The following is a 13,544-nucleotide window of genomic DNA, read 5'->3' as shown; positions in this document are numbered from 1 at the left end:
TTGCGGCCCATCAGGGTAATCTGATTGAGGGCTGCGAGACATATTACTAACGTTGACCGTCCTCAGGCACAGCCCCCCACAGCTCCCAGTGACCACGGTTTGCCGTTCCTAGCTAATGGGAGCTACAGGAAGTGGTGGCCAGCACACCCCTGTGGCCTGCCACTTCCTGAAGCTCCCATTGTCTGAGAATGATGAACCGCAGCCACTTGGAGCTGCGGGGGGCCATGGACAGTCAACATCAGCAAAATGTCTTGCAGCCCGCAATCAGATTACCCTGATGGACTGCATGCGGGCCACGGGCCGCAAGTTGCCCACAACCACTTTAAAACTAGAGAACTCCCTCATCAGGAAGTTACCATGTTTTTTAAGGTCCCCACAGCAACACATCCTGGTCCTCACTTGTAACTGTGGAGTATAAGGAACTCTCTAACTGCTGCACATCTCCCTTTCTTTATAATAAAATTTTAAAGGTTTATACACACACACATTGGTTTATAATTATACACAATTCTAAATAAACTTCAAATTCCTTAACTATTTACACCGCTCTCTCCCCTTATCAATTGCATTTAAATAGTCCTGAACAATACTCTAGATGTGTGTTGTGTGAATAAGTATTTTCTTATATATATTTTAAATTTGCTCCCTATTAACTTCATCAGATGACCCGTGGCTTTTGTGTTATGTGAAGAGGTAAAGAGAACTTCCTTATTCACTTTTTCCACACCATTCATGATTTAGTAGACCTCTATCATATCCCTTCCCTTATTCATCTCTTTTCTAAGTCTTTTTAATCTCTCCTCATATGGAAGCTGTTCCATACCCCTAATCCTTTTTGTTGCCCTTCTCTGTACCTTTTCCAGTTCCAATATATATTTTGAGATGGGGCGACCAGAGCTGCATGCAGTATTCAAGGTGTGGGTATAAAATAGATTTATAGAGTAGCATTATGCTATTTTATATCTTTTATAAGTGATCCCTTTCCTAATGGTGCCTAATGTTCTATTATCTGAAAACATCCACCCAATGTGCAGCAGCAGTCAAAAAAGCTAAGTATTCATGATGACTCCAAGATCTTTCTGGAGTGGTAACAGTTAATTTGGACTCCATCATTTTGTATGTGTAGTTGGGATTATGTTTTCTGGTGTGCATTATTTTGCATTTATCAACACTGAATTTCATTGTCCATCCAGTTTTGTAAGATTCCTTTTTAATTCTTAGTAATGTCCAAAGATGAGTGCAATCTTGAGTAATTTTGTAACCTCTGCAAATTTTGCCACCTCACTCTTTACCCTTTTTCCCCAAATCATTTATGAATATGTTGAACAGCCCTGGTCCTGGTACAGATCCATGGTGGACCCTACTATTTAGCTATCTCCACTATGAATACTGACCATTTATTCCTATCCTTTGTTTCCTACCTTTTAATCAGTAATTGATCCATGAAAGGATCTTACCTCTTACCCCATGATTACTTACTTTGCTTAAGAGCCTTTGGTGTGGGGTCTTGTCACTGGCTTTCAGAAAGTCCAAGTACTCTGTATCCACTGGATCACCCTGTGACATCCTTTACCTTGCGGGAGCGCTCTGTAACCCCCATAGTGAATTCTATATAATTGTGAGCTTGCATATAAAGCATGCCATGTAAGGTATCCAGGGAAAGATTATGATCTGGTGAAAGTCACCGTTCTATCTAAATATGTATATCATTGGTGCATATGAAGTGATGAAATTGTGTTTTATGGTTGTCAGTAAAACATGCTGTAAGTTGGGGAATTGGCTGGATATTAGTTCCCCAGAGACAACAGCAAGGAAAGTAACCAGCACTGAGGTGGGTGTCAAACAACCATTAACAGCCATTGTCCAGCAAGGGAGTTCCAATTCAATGACTCATCTGCATAAGGCCACACCAGGGGAATTGCTCAACCTTGCCTCTGGACTCAGCAATGCCCACCAGACATGTCTGGACTTGTGTTTTCCAATCACATGAACTAAGGATATATAACAACACAGGGGCCCACTGCTTGGCCTTGCTTCTGCCCCCTCCTATGCTGCAAGCAATAAGGACACTCAGAAGCCTGAAGACTCCAACAAAGGACCAGGTTTCAGGGGAGAAAACTGTATATTAAGGACTGCAATATCCAGCAGGATGAGAAACTGATTAATCTAGATCGGGGTCGGCAACCTTTGGCACACGGTTCGCCAGGGTAAGCACCCTGGCGGGCCGGGCTAGTTTATTTACCTGCTGACGCAGCAGGTTCGGCCGATCGCGGCCCCCACTGGCCGCAATTCGCCGTCCCAGGCCAATGGGGGCGGCGGGAAGCCGCAGCCAGCACATCATTCGCCCGCGCCGCTTCCCGCAGCCCCCATTGGCCCGGGACGGCAAACTGCGGCCAGTGGGGGCCGCGATCGGCCGAACTTGCCACATCAGCAGGTAAATAAACTGGCCCGGCCCGCCAGAGTGCTTACCCTGGTGAGCCACGTGCCAAATGTTGCCGACCCCTGATCTAGATGTTGCTCAGTCTAATAGGGTTGAGATTTTAGACTGCATGCTTATATTTTCTTTTGGTAACTAACTTTGACTGTTTGCCTATCACTAAAAATCTATCTTTTGTAGTCAAACTTTTACTGTTTATCTTTACCAGTGAGTTTGCCTGAAATGTCTGGTAAATCTGCTTAGGTTTGCAAGGGCTGGTGTATATCCATTTTCCATTGATGAAGTGGTGAACCAATTAATAAATTTGTACTGCTCGTCTTGAGCAGTGAAAGATGGTATATTCCTGAGGTACACGGCTGAGAGCTGGGTGGAGGTTGTTGGCTGGTGCCTTTCTCTGTGTGATTCATGAGTGGCTCTGGCAGCATTCATGCAATCTAGCTGGGTGTGGGGTTTCACATGCAGTTGTGCTGAGTGATAACAGCACCTGAAGGGGCTTGCTGCTTGTCACTAGCAAAGCATTAAAGGGTGCAGTGGTCCCACAGTCTCAGGCTGCACCACAGGATCCCATCACACACCCTTATCTATGTGTTTGTTGACACCCTCAAAGAATTCTTATGAATTAGTGAGTTATGATTTCCCTTTACAAAAGTCGTGTTGACTCTTTCCCAACATATCATGTTCATTTGTGTCTAATACTTCTGTTTTTTTTTACTATAGCTTTAACCAGTTTGTCTGGTACTGAAGTTAGGCGTTCTGGCCTGTAATTGCCAGGATGGCCTGTGGCACCTTTTTCAAAAATTGGTGTTACATTGATTATCCTCCAGTTATCTAATACAGATGGTGATTTTAAGGAATTGGTTACATATCATAGTTGATAATTCTGCAATTTCATATTGGAGTTCCTTCAAAACTCATAGGTGAATACCATTTGGTCCTGGTGAATTATTATTTTCTTTTATCAATTTCTTCCAAAATCTCCAATATGAGGATCTCAATCTGGGGCAGTTCTTCAGGTTTGTCCCCTAAAAATAATGGCTCAGGTTTGGGAATCTCCCTGTATCCTGCCAGTGAAGACCAATGCAAAGCCTTCATTTAGCTTCTCCACAACAGCTTTGTCTTCCTTGAGTGCTCTTTTAGTACCTCAATCATCTAGTTGCCTATCTGATTGTTTGGTAGGCTTTCTGCTTCTGATGCAATTTTCTTAAAAATGCTCTTTTATTTCTTTTGCCACTTTCTCTTGAACTTCTTTTTTGGCCTGCCTAATTATACTTTTTGGACTTGAAAGGAACAAACTCTGTCAAATCCATTTTCCTCAGGTTATGTCTATACTTAAATCACTACAGTGGCATAGTTACAGCTGCATTGCTGTAGCACTTCAGTGTAGACATTACCTACATGACAGGAGGCGTTCTCCATCAGCCTAGGTAATCCATTACTGAAGGGCAGTAGCTAGGTCAATGGAAGAATTCTTGCATCAACCTAGCACTGTCTACACTGGGGGTTAGGTCTGTCAGGGGTAGGGAAAAATATCCACCTCCCTGGTGAGATGTAGCTATGCTGATGAAAGTTCCTAGTGTTGATTCATCCTAAGTAGCATTTAACTTCTAATTTTTAAAAGAAATCTCTCTCTCTCTCTCTCTCTCTCTCTCTAACTGCTTCTTTTACTCTGTTTAACCATCCCCCCCCCTTTTAAATTGGGGTGTATATATAAAGTTTGAGCCTCTATGGTGGTTTTTAAATGTTTCCATGCAGCTGCTATTATAGTGTTTTTAAAAAGTTTATATGGTTTGCCATTGACTGTTCAGTGATGGAACAAAGCTAGACAAGGGAGGGGTATGAATAGGCTGTCATGGAGTAATATTTCTCATTAGTGACTTCTTTTAACTTTAAGACCATGAGGGCATAAACTTCAATATAATTATATTTTTCCTTAAATATTTCCTGTATACACATCACAACATGATTGAGAAATAAGTTGCAAGGTTTTGGGAGAGACCTTTACATATTATAGGATATTTGCCCATAAAGGGTAAGCAATGTATTTGATGTAGTGAGTTTGTTACCGCTGAGATGAGGCAAAGAATAGAGAACCCTTTGCCAAGAGGCCTATGTGTTGGACGCCATGTAGTCTGATGTCACAGAGACAAAAAGCCATCATTTCAGTAGAAACTAGAGAATTCCCTGACCAAGAAGGTCCCTGTGCAACAATTTGGAAGCTCCCCACTGCAACACATCCTAGTCCTCTTTGGTAACTGTGGAGGACTAGGAACTCTAACAACTACATAGTAACTAGAAGTGATGCAGTAAAATCTAGCAAAGGGAAATCAGGGCTATAGACCAGGAGCATTTTTCATAGGTCTATTACTGTAGACTACATCTGGTTGCAAAATACATAAATAAAGGTAGTGAGAATTGGCTTGTCATTTGTCAGGTCATCTTCTTCCTGCGTTTGGACAATTGCCAGGTATTTGTGGAACTGTTCATGAATCCAGGAAGTTTGATTAATATTAGTAGGATTGGTGTTCATATTGGTATAGGACAGGAATTATTTATTATTAATTTGTTTTAATATTTTTCATCCAGTCAGTGAGTAGAAACAATGCTATGTGATGTAGATGAACAATCATACACAGAAAATAGGCAATACTCAAACCGAAGCATTCATGATCAATCTATAGGCTGGAGTTTGTTTGCAAAAAACTATTAGTCAACTACTAACAAAGAACATGTTTGCAAAATGCATGATCCACAAATAGAAAAAAAATCATATTGAATAATTCAGTCAACTCTGCTGTAGATGGCAAAGTAAGTTGCCAAATACCCTCATCAACCTTCTCACTTGGGGAATGAAAGACTTCGACTGGACTATCAGAGGTGAAGATAAACCAGGTCCTTGGCCAGCAGGAGTTATGGGCTTCTCCACTGTCTTCCCTGTGACCTTGGAGCCGGACAGGGCAAGCAAGAGCCCCTTCTCTTCAGTGGTGATTGGCCACTTTGTGGTGTAAAGGGATCCTTTGACTCTCTCCCACCCTAAGGAAGGCAGAAAAGGTCCCTCCTGGGGTAGGCAGCCTTTTCAGCACTCTTACCAGTTCTTGCCTCTCTTCCCTTTAAACCTTTGTTTAGTAAGGTAGTTGCACTGGGTTTCCAGGTATGCTCTGGGTTTCATATACACCTCTACGCTGATATAACACGACCCAATATAACACGAATTCTGATATAATGCGGTAAAGCAGTGCTCTGGGGGAGCGGGGTTGCGCACTCCGGCGATCAAAGCAAGTTCAATATAACACGGTTTCACCTATAATGTGGTAAGATTTTTTGGCTCCTGAGGACAGCGTTATATCGAGGTAGAGGTGTATCACATGCTGGGTAATAACCATGAAAGGACTCCAAGCTCGTAAAACGAAAATAGTCCTTTTTATAAGGAGAATTCTCAGTGATAAGAAACACGCTACTCACAGTACTGTAGGGTGGGAACATGCTGCTTTATTCAACTGCATAACAAATCCAGTGGAGGAAAATAACTTCTAAGTCAACAGGATGTAAGAGAATATAGTTCCAACCCATCATCTTCTGAGTAACACAGTTAATCTCTTGAGGACCTGTCTACTACTGGCTCTTTCTTAAGCTAACTATATACAGAGATGCTGTAACTGCAGTTAGCCTTCTAACTATGTGTATACAGACTTACTTACTTGGTGCTTCCTCCAGTTGCCTCTCTCACACTAGCTGTGGTCTTCCATCCAAATCCCATGTGTGTTACTACACTCTATATAATACCAGTTGTTTTTTGAGACAAGGAACGAATTTACCATCACAGCCAAAATGGCTGGTGCAACATGGATATGTGACTTGCCTCTCAGCAGTCTGGAGGCCTGATAGTGGGCATGCTGAGGAGTTGGTAGTTTCCACTTTATTTCAGCTTTGTTGTGGATCTGTTAGTTTCCTTTGCAAGCGTGACCATGGAACCAATAGGAAATGAACCATAAACTACAGGTGATATGGTAGGGGTGCTGTGTATAACAATATATGTCCTTCACCTGGATGCTAAATCCTCTTGCTTAGTAAAGGTGGCTTGAATTTTAGCAGCAGAGTTGAATCCTTAGTTTGGCTGTTTGGAGTAGGAGCTAAGGGTATCTGTCTTCCCCTCTTGCACGCGCACACACACACACTTGGGTGGGATCTGATCTAAATGAGCAAGGCTGGGACCCATATTTATTTATTTATTACAGGGTGCTTGGGGGGATTCCCAAATTATGATTTGAACAATAAAGTTTTGGTAGTGTCTTCAATCCATTTCACTATTTTGTATCTTCCTGACAGATGTGTCTGAGTTAGTGAAACTGGTGGAAGCTAAATGAACCTAGTTATATAGAACTCTAATAAACAAAACAAAAACAAAAACAAAAAAACACTAAAACATTTGGGGTCTGATTCTCATCTGGTGTAAATCAGTAATCCCAAACTGTGGTCAATAAAGTTAAATTGGTATAAAAGTAGTGTAAGAGAAAGGAGAATCCATTCCAAACATAGAGAATAGTTCTGCACTAGGAAGGGGATGGAAAAAAATAACTGATGAGTGGGCCTTTTCCCACTATGACTTTGTTATTATTACAGTCACTTTGATTGCTCCCATTGAGGGGGAGACAGTTTTGTTGTGGTCAGGGACTTGGCAAGTCACAGCAATGTTAATTTCAGTAAAGAGATCTTGGTTTGCTGTCACATTGCTACTAATTGCAAAAACACTAAATTTGTATGTACATAAGCAATTTTAAAATAAAAGACCAGGAGAAGCAGGAAATGCCAATTGCAGTGTTCAATCATAGTCATCTTTATTTTTGCAGTCAGCAAAACACTGCCATCATTTATAATAAAGAAGACTTTTTGTTCTGAAGCTGAAAACATTAACAGTATGCAAATTGGGGGAAAATGTATCCACACAGCAGTTCACACAGGTGTATAGTACATTTCAAAGTTAGCTTCATAATACTCTGCCCAAAGCATCCTTGCAAGCCTCAGATATCTGTAGCATGAACTTGGGCTTGACGATTTATCAAAACTAAGATGCTGTCTTTTTTTATAATTTCTTAGTTGCATCTTTATTATCCCAAATGAAGCCTTATGGACTTACTATTGTTAACACATTTTATAATCCATGCATGATGTTTTTGCAAAAATAGACAAAGCTTTTTCAATTAACTCTCATAAGAGACTAAAGTTAAACCCAAGACTTAGCAAAACCAGGAACGACCACATGCTAGATAGGGACATTGTCCTAAAGGTTTGGTGTTCAGATGCTTTTCCAAAGCTTAGCCAAGTTATGTGAACTTTTCAAATCTGCTAATTTGCATGAAAACTATTTTAGTGACATTTCCAGCATTCTGTTTCCAATCCCAGTTGAAAATGCCACAAGAACAGTTTTTCTTCCATTATATCAATACTACTTGTTTTGGAGGAAAAGCAGAAGTTTTCAAGGGATGGGGCTGGAGGAAGGGAACATGTCTGAAAGTTACATAACCTTAAAAAGACAGGGCTCAAGTTCAGCTCTAGGAGTGAGAGAAAGTTCTGGGGATTCACACCCTTATTTTTCCCAACTGTTCACCCACTCACCCCTCATTCCTAAAAAGCACCAGCTTAGAATATTGTTTTGTAGAAGATTCTATAAATGTGTGATAAGCAAAGGACTTTTCACTAGACCACTGTGTTTAAACATCTGTAGAGTGTATCTTACTGTAAAATAAAAGCAAATGCCAAAATGGAAGACTGGGATCCAGAATCAGCCAATGTTAAAATCTGGCATGATGTAATATTCTTAAGTGCATTTTGTGGACTGGATCCTAATTTGGATTTGACTGCCTGAACCAAAATATCAAATATCTCAGCTCACAGTTGGTTTTAAGTGAAGAAGCACAACTTGTTTCAATATGGAATGTACATCAGTCACTACCACTGTATCCCAAAATCCCAATCCCTTATTCCACCTTAGGTTTGCTCCCTTCTTTGCTATGTGATGGAAATATGCTCTGGGATGTTGTCACTGGTCCTTTATGTTATAGCTTTGGGGGTAACAGTTTTAGGAAGAGATCACTTGAGACACCAAGAGCTGTAAATCTTAAAAGCAGCCATTTATTGCCACTCACTGAACTAACCAAAAACCAGCCAAAACTGGCTGGGCTAACCCTAATAATCTAACTCAGTTACCAGAAAACAACAAGATTCTATTACCACGACAACCAAATATACAACAGTTTGTCGTCTTTCTTTCAGAGACCCTATTGCCTACTGACTGGCTTTCTTTGGGTTAACCCCTGGTCAGCCCAGCTCAAGGATCCCTGGTCTCAATTAGGCCTAGTGGTCTGCTTCAGTCCCTTCGGCTGTTTCTGGAGGCAGCTTGCTGCAGAGGTGTTACCCCTTTGCTTTCCCAGACCTTTCAGCCCCCTTTCCTTCTTTGAGCATTCTTGGTTGTTGTTTTTTTGCAGGCCTTGATTCCTCTATTGGTAGCAGGTGTGAGTGCCTGCCTCCATGATTGACAGTTGCATAGGGGTGTGGTCAGGCTGCTTGCCTGTAGGCCAGAGAGGCTCCACTCCCCATTCTGCATCTGGTCAGTATGACTCCGATATTAGCCTCACTTGTTACAAGCTGTAAAAAGATCTGTTTTATGATATTCTGCTCTACTTTATAACTCTTATCCAGCTCTGTTGCTTATGTCCCCCATCCAGTTTTTATTGCTGCAATACTGAGAGATAGTTATATATAAACTCCTACTAAATTAACTCAGGAAAGGGCGGATTAATAATTAAAAAAAACAAGCAATCTTTTCTTTGTCAGTGTTCAGAACCACTTCTGCTGTTCTTGACTGCTGTGGTTTCCCTTTCTGTCCCCACTTGCTGTCAAATCTGAAGGGATTTGTGGAGGGAACATGTAAAGTGACTCTGTTTGCTATGCTGCTTAGACATGCTGAGGTGTGCTTTGGTCTCTGACAGCGCTTGCAAAGTTGGGGGAGCTAGAGACTCCCTTGAGGAAACATTAGTACATAACCCTTAAATAAGAACCCATCTACCTTCCCTCCCCCCCGCCCTTCCTCCCTTGTTCCTTAAGGAATGCAAGGGTGTAGAGGATTCAAAATGATGCTTTTCCTAGTTAAAAAGAAGATACAAGTTTTTTTTATTCCTAGTTAGTGCTTTCTTAAAATAGTCCACTATTGCAAGATTCGTACACAGAGCCAGTTGGGTCAAGGATTTGACGTAAGTATGTGCAGGTAATTGTTAGCTACTATATTGTATCCATGTTCTTTTGACATGAGTTTTCACAGTTTAGCAGTGCATAGCCATCCCACCCCATCAGTCTCTGAGGGAGGCCACACTGCCTCACTCTCGGGCCCCTAGCAAAACAAGGGTTACTGGAGGATTAGCAATCTGAGGCCCTGGCCCTCTAAGTGGGGCCGGGCAGCAAGTAGTCCAGGGTTCTGGCCTTGGGCAGGACAGAGCAACAAGCAGTCTAAGAAGCTCGGGTCCTCAGGCAGGGCAGAGAAACATACAGTCTAAGGGCTCAGACCCACCGGCAGGGTGGACTACGAAACAGTCTCATGTCCTGGCTCTGTCAGAGGGCAGATAGAAACTAGCTGCTTGGCCTAAGGTGAAGAAGTTGCCACACCAGGGATGGGGTTGGCAGCAGAGATTAGGGGGACCTGGGCCCATCCAAAGGCTCTGGGTCCCACTCCAGGGCCCTGACGAGTTGATGGTTCTACCACTGGGTCAGCAGGGATCCAGCTGAAACACGCTGACCTGGATTCAGGCAGCAACATTAACCGGACTATAGTCTGGTGTCACTGGGCTACTTCCTCTACTACCCTCGCTGTACTACCCGTGTCTCAAGGTTGTCCTCCATCTTCCCAGGCTACATTGCCAGTGGCAATCCCAGCAATCTCGTGGTATCTGGGTTGGCTGGCAGCTCTGGCAAGTCCTCCGCACTATAGAGGTCTCCTTCAGGCTCCTGTTCTCGCAGAGGCTGGGAGGCATTTCTCCTTCAGTGGCTCCAGCCCCACTGAGCTGCAGGGCCTGCCTTTTTATACTTCCTATCCTACCCCTATGCTTCTGGCAGGGCAGGGTGGCTATCCTGACTCCTGCCTACCCATGGGGCAGGCAGTGGTTCCTCTCCATCAGTCTCGGAGAGAGGCCATGCCACCTTGCTGAAACAGAATTAATTAATTTAAATTCTTGTTGGCAATATGATTGCCATACTATGCTGTTTGTTCTGAAACCCATTATAAAAAGACCTTTTTTTTATAGTTTACTATAAATTAATCTTTGTAAATTGCTGTCTTTAGAGGTCACTCAAGTGCCTCAAGATGTTGCTAGGAAATTTTGAAATAAATGCAAAGAGATTTAAAAAAAAAAAGCCCTCCCCTCCAAATCACCTGGGAGTTGTGCAATCACTGCTAGATGAGAGAGACTGATAGTGAAATTTATTAGCCCCTGTAATATATAGGAAACTTGGGGACTGCCTTGCAGTGAAAGCAAAGGCAGAATAGCTCCCAGCATACCAACTGCTATCCTATGATATTTCAATGAATTCCTGGAATGATTTTTCACAAGAATACAGCTATATAATATGAAACAGACAACAAAATGCTCTTGTATTGGTAGAGTAACTGGGGCACTAAGGGTATGCCTACACTGCAGCATAAGACCTGAGTTTTTGGAACTTGAGTCGGCGGATCCTAGGTTAGAGAGCTCAGGACTTGAGCATTTACTCTGATTATCAATCACGTTACAAATTTTCTAACCTGGGAATCAAGCGTTCATACTGCAGCACACAGGCCAGAGTCCATCCAACCATCCATATTCCAGACTTCCCAGTGCCTTCCTGACTTATGGCCATTCTAGGATTGTCCACCCTATATGTTACAGGAAGTTTGAACAGCCCAGCAACACATCCTGCTGAGTAGTCATTTTAGCCAGCATATTTCCAGCCACAGGAGCCTGCAACATGCTTGTTGGCCCTCTCCAGAACTTCAACCATAATTTCATCACAGAAACACTTCCTCTTGGGAAAGTTTATGAAGGTACATTTTCCCAGGCTTCTGCTGACCTGTGGAGGTACTGCTACCAAGAGCAGTCAAGGGGCTTGGACAGGACAAGCCACAGAGGGTTATTGTGTCAAATAGCTCAATGCTGGAGCAAAGAAAAAAATCCTTGTGGAATTTCAAGGACATAAAATGTTTCTTTTCCAAACTGAACTTGAATGTATTGTGAGAGGGATGCTTCAGACCACAGAAGCTCCCTGGATCCAGCCTGGTTAGTTATAATGAAAAGTGCAGAGATAATGGTAAATTAAAAATTACAGCTGGCTAATTTTCCTAAAAATTGTAGAACAACTTGGGCTGGGGGGGCCGTGAGGAGGAGAGGTCATTGGCTATGCTACAGAAAGTTTTTCTATCCGTTTGGCATTCTTCTACTTGTGGTGCCTGATAGGAATATTTGCCAAGCTTCTGGAGGAAAACCAGCAGTATATGCAATAGAACTATTCAAATGGATAGTGATTGAACATCACATCTACAAGTCAAGTGGGCTGGTCAGCTACTGAGGTGGCCCTGGAAAATACCCCTTCACTGAAAGATGACTACCTATTTAAAATTCCTGCATCAGGAAAAATTTGCAGCCATCAGCATCTGGGAGTGCCTCAGAATTCATGAGGGAATCAATCAGATCCTGTATTAGAAACCACATGGCTTAGCCTGTTATGACTGCATGGAATGAAAGGGGTATGTGGGAAATGTGCATAACACAGCACAGGAGTGCCAATATACCACCTATATGACAATGAAAGGACCTATACACTGGCCCCACAAAGGCTGGAGTGAAAGCCTATAATAGGATTTTAAGGATGTAGGCAGGAGATGGGTCATAGGATACTTATTGACTCAGATCCAGTGACCCCCAACACCACATGCAATTTTCAAGGAGGTGCTGTAGCACAGACTCAAATACCAAACTGATTTAGAGGTATAGATGAGCCAAGATGACAATGATAATCTCATATTTATATAGCTCCTCACATCCCAAAGTCTTCACAAACTTAAAAAAAATAAGTAATTAGTCCTCACTGAAATGAAATAAAACATAATGAACTAACAATGCTCTTCCTGCACTACAATACAGAACCACTTAGGACAGGAAGCGAAGAATACATTTTTGAACAAACTGGAGTTTGACCATGGCACTTCGTCTGATGTCTGCTTCTATTCTGAAAGTGCCTTGTGATCTTATAATGACCATCACTGGTGAGGAGATCAATTTCATGTGTGATCACCAACACCTCTTCTTCCAGCAGCTGGAGCACTCAGTCTCACAATGACAAGCCCTGGTGGCCCTATTCAGTTTGTGACATCTGTTAAGATCATTTGGCACTAAATATTTTTCCATCAAATATTTGTAGATTTCTAAATGTTACATTATTGTTTGTATCCACTTAAACTGCTAAGCATGCAGGGTTATCACTTCGAGTAAGCTGAACTGCTATTATTATCCCCTTTTTACAGCATGGAATAATGAGGTTCCTTGCTGTTAAGGTTCCAATACTTTTACACTATCTTTGAAAAGAAGCTACTGAAACAAATATAACTCTTTCCACTTTGTGGTGTTCAAAGCCCTGCTATCAGTACTGTGTTCAAAATGCAAAATGAATTTTTAACAGAGCATTGACACTTGCATTGTTAATGTGCCTTCAGGCATGTAATTAGCGCAGGAGTTTAATCTTTTATATTCCATAGTTTGATCAGAATTCATAAACTCAGAGGAGCTATAAAGTATTGACCAGCATCTTTGATAAAAGGAAGTTCTAAGTACCACTTCAAGGTACTTTCATAAACTTGAATGCACATCATTAGTTCTGCATAACTATATTAGAGAGGATCTTCAGTTATTATTATATTTGGTATATTAACGTGTACCAAAGAGGTCCTCTCTCTCTCTCTCTCTCTCTCTCTCTCTCTGTGCCCCTGCCCCCATTTATTTAAAACTTATCTTGTAGTATTCAGTATTCATGGAAAAACTTGAAAACAGTCATCTGTAACTGCCTGATGGATGAATGAATGAATAATTTATTT

Source organism: Chrysemys picta, chromosome 5, assembly GCF_011386835.1.
Source record: "Chrysemys picta bellii isolate R12L10 chromosome 5, ASM1138683v2, whole genome shotgun sequence".
Lineage (NCBI taxonomy): Eukaryota > Metazoa > Chordata > Testudines > Emydidae > Chrysemys > Chrysemys picta.
Note: the sequence above shows the minus strand (reverse complement) of the source record.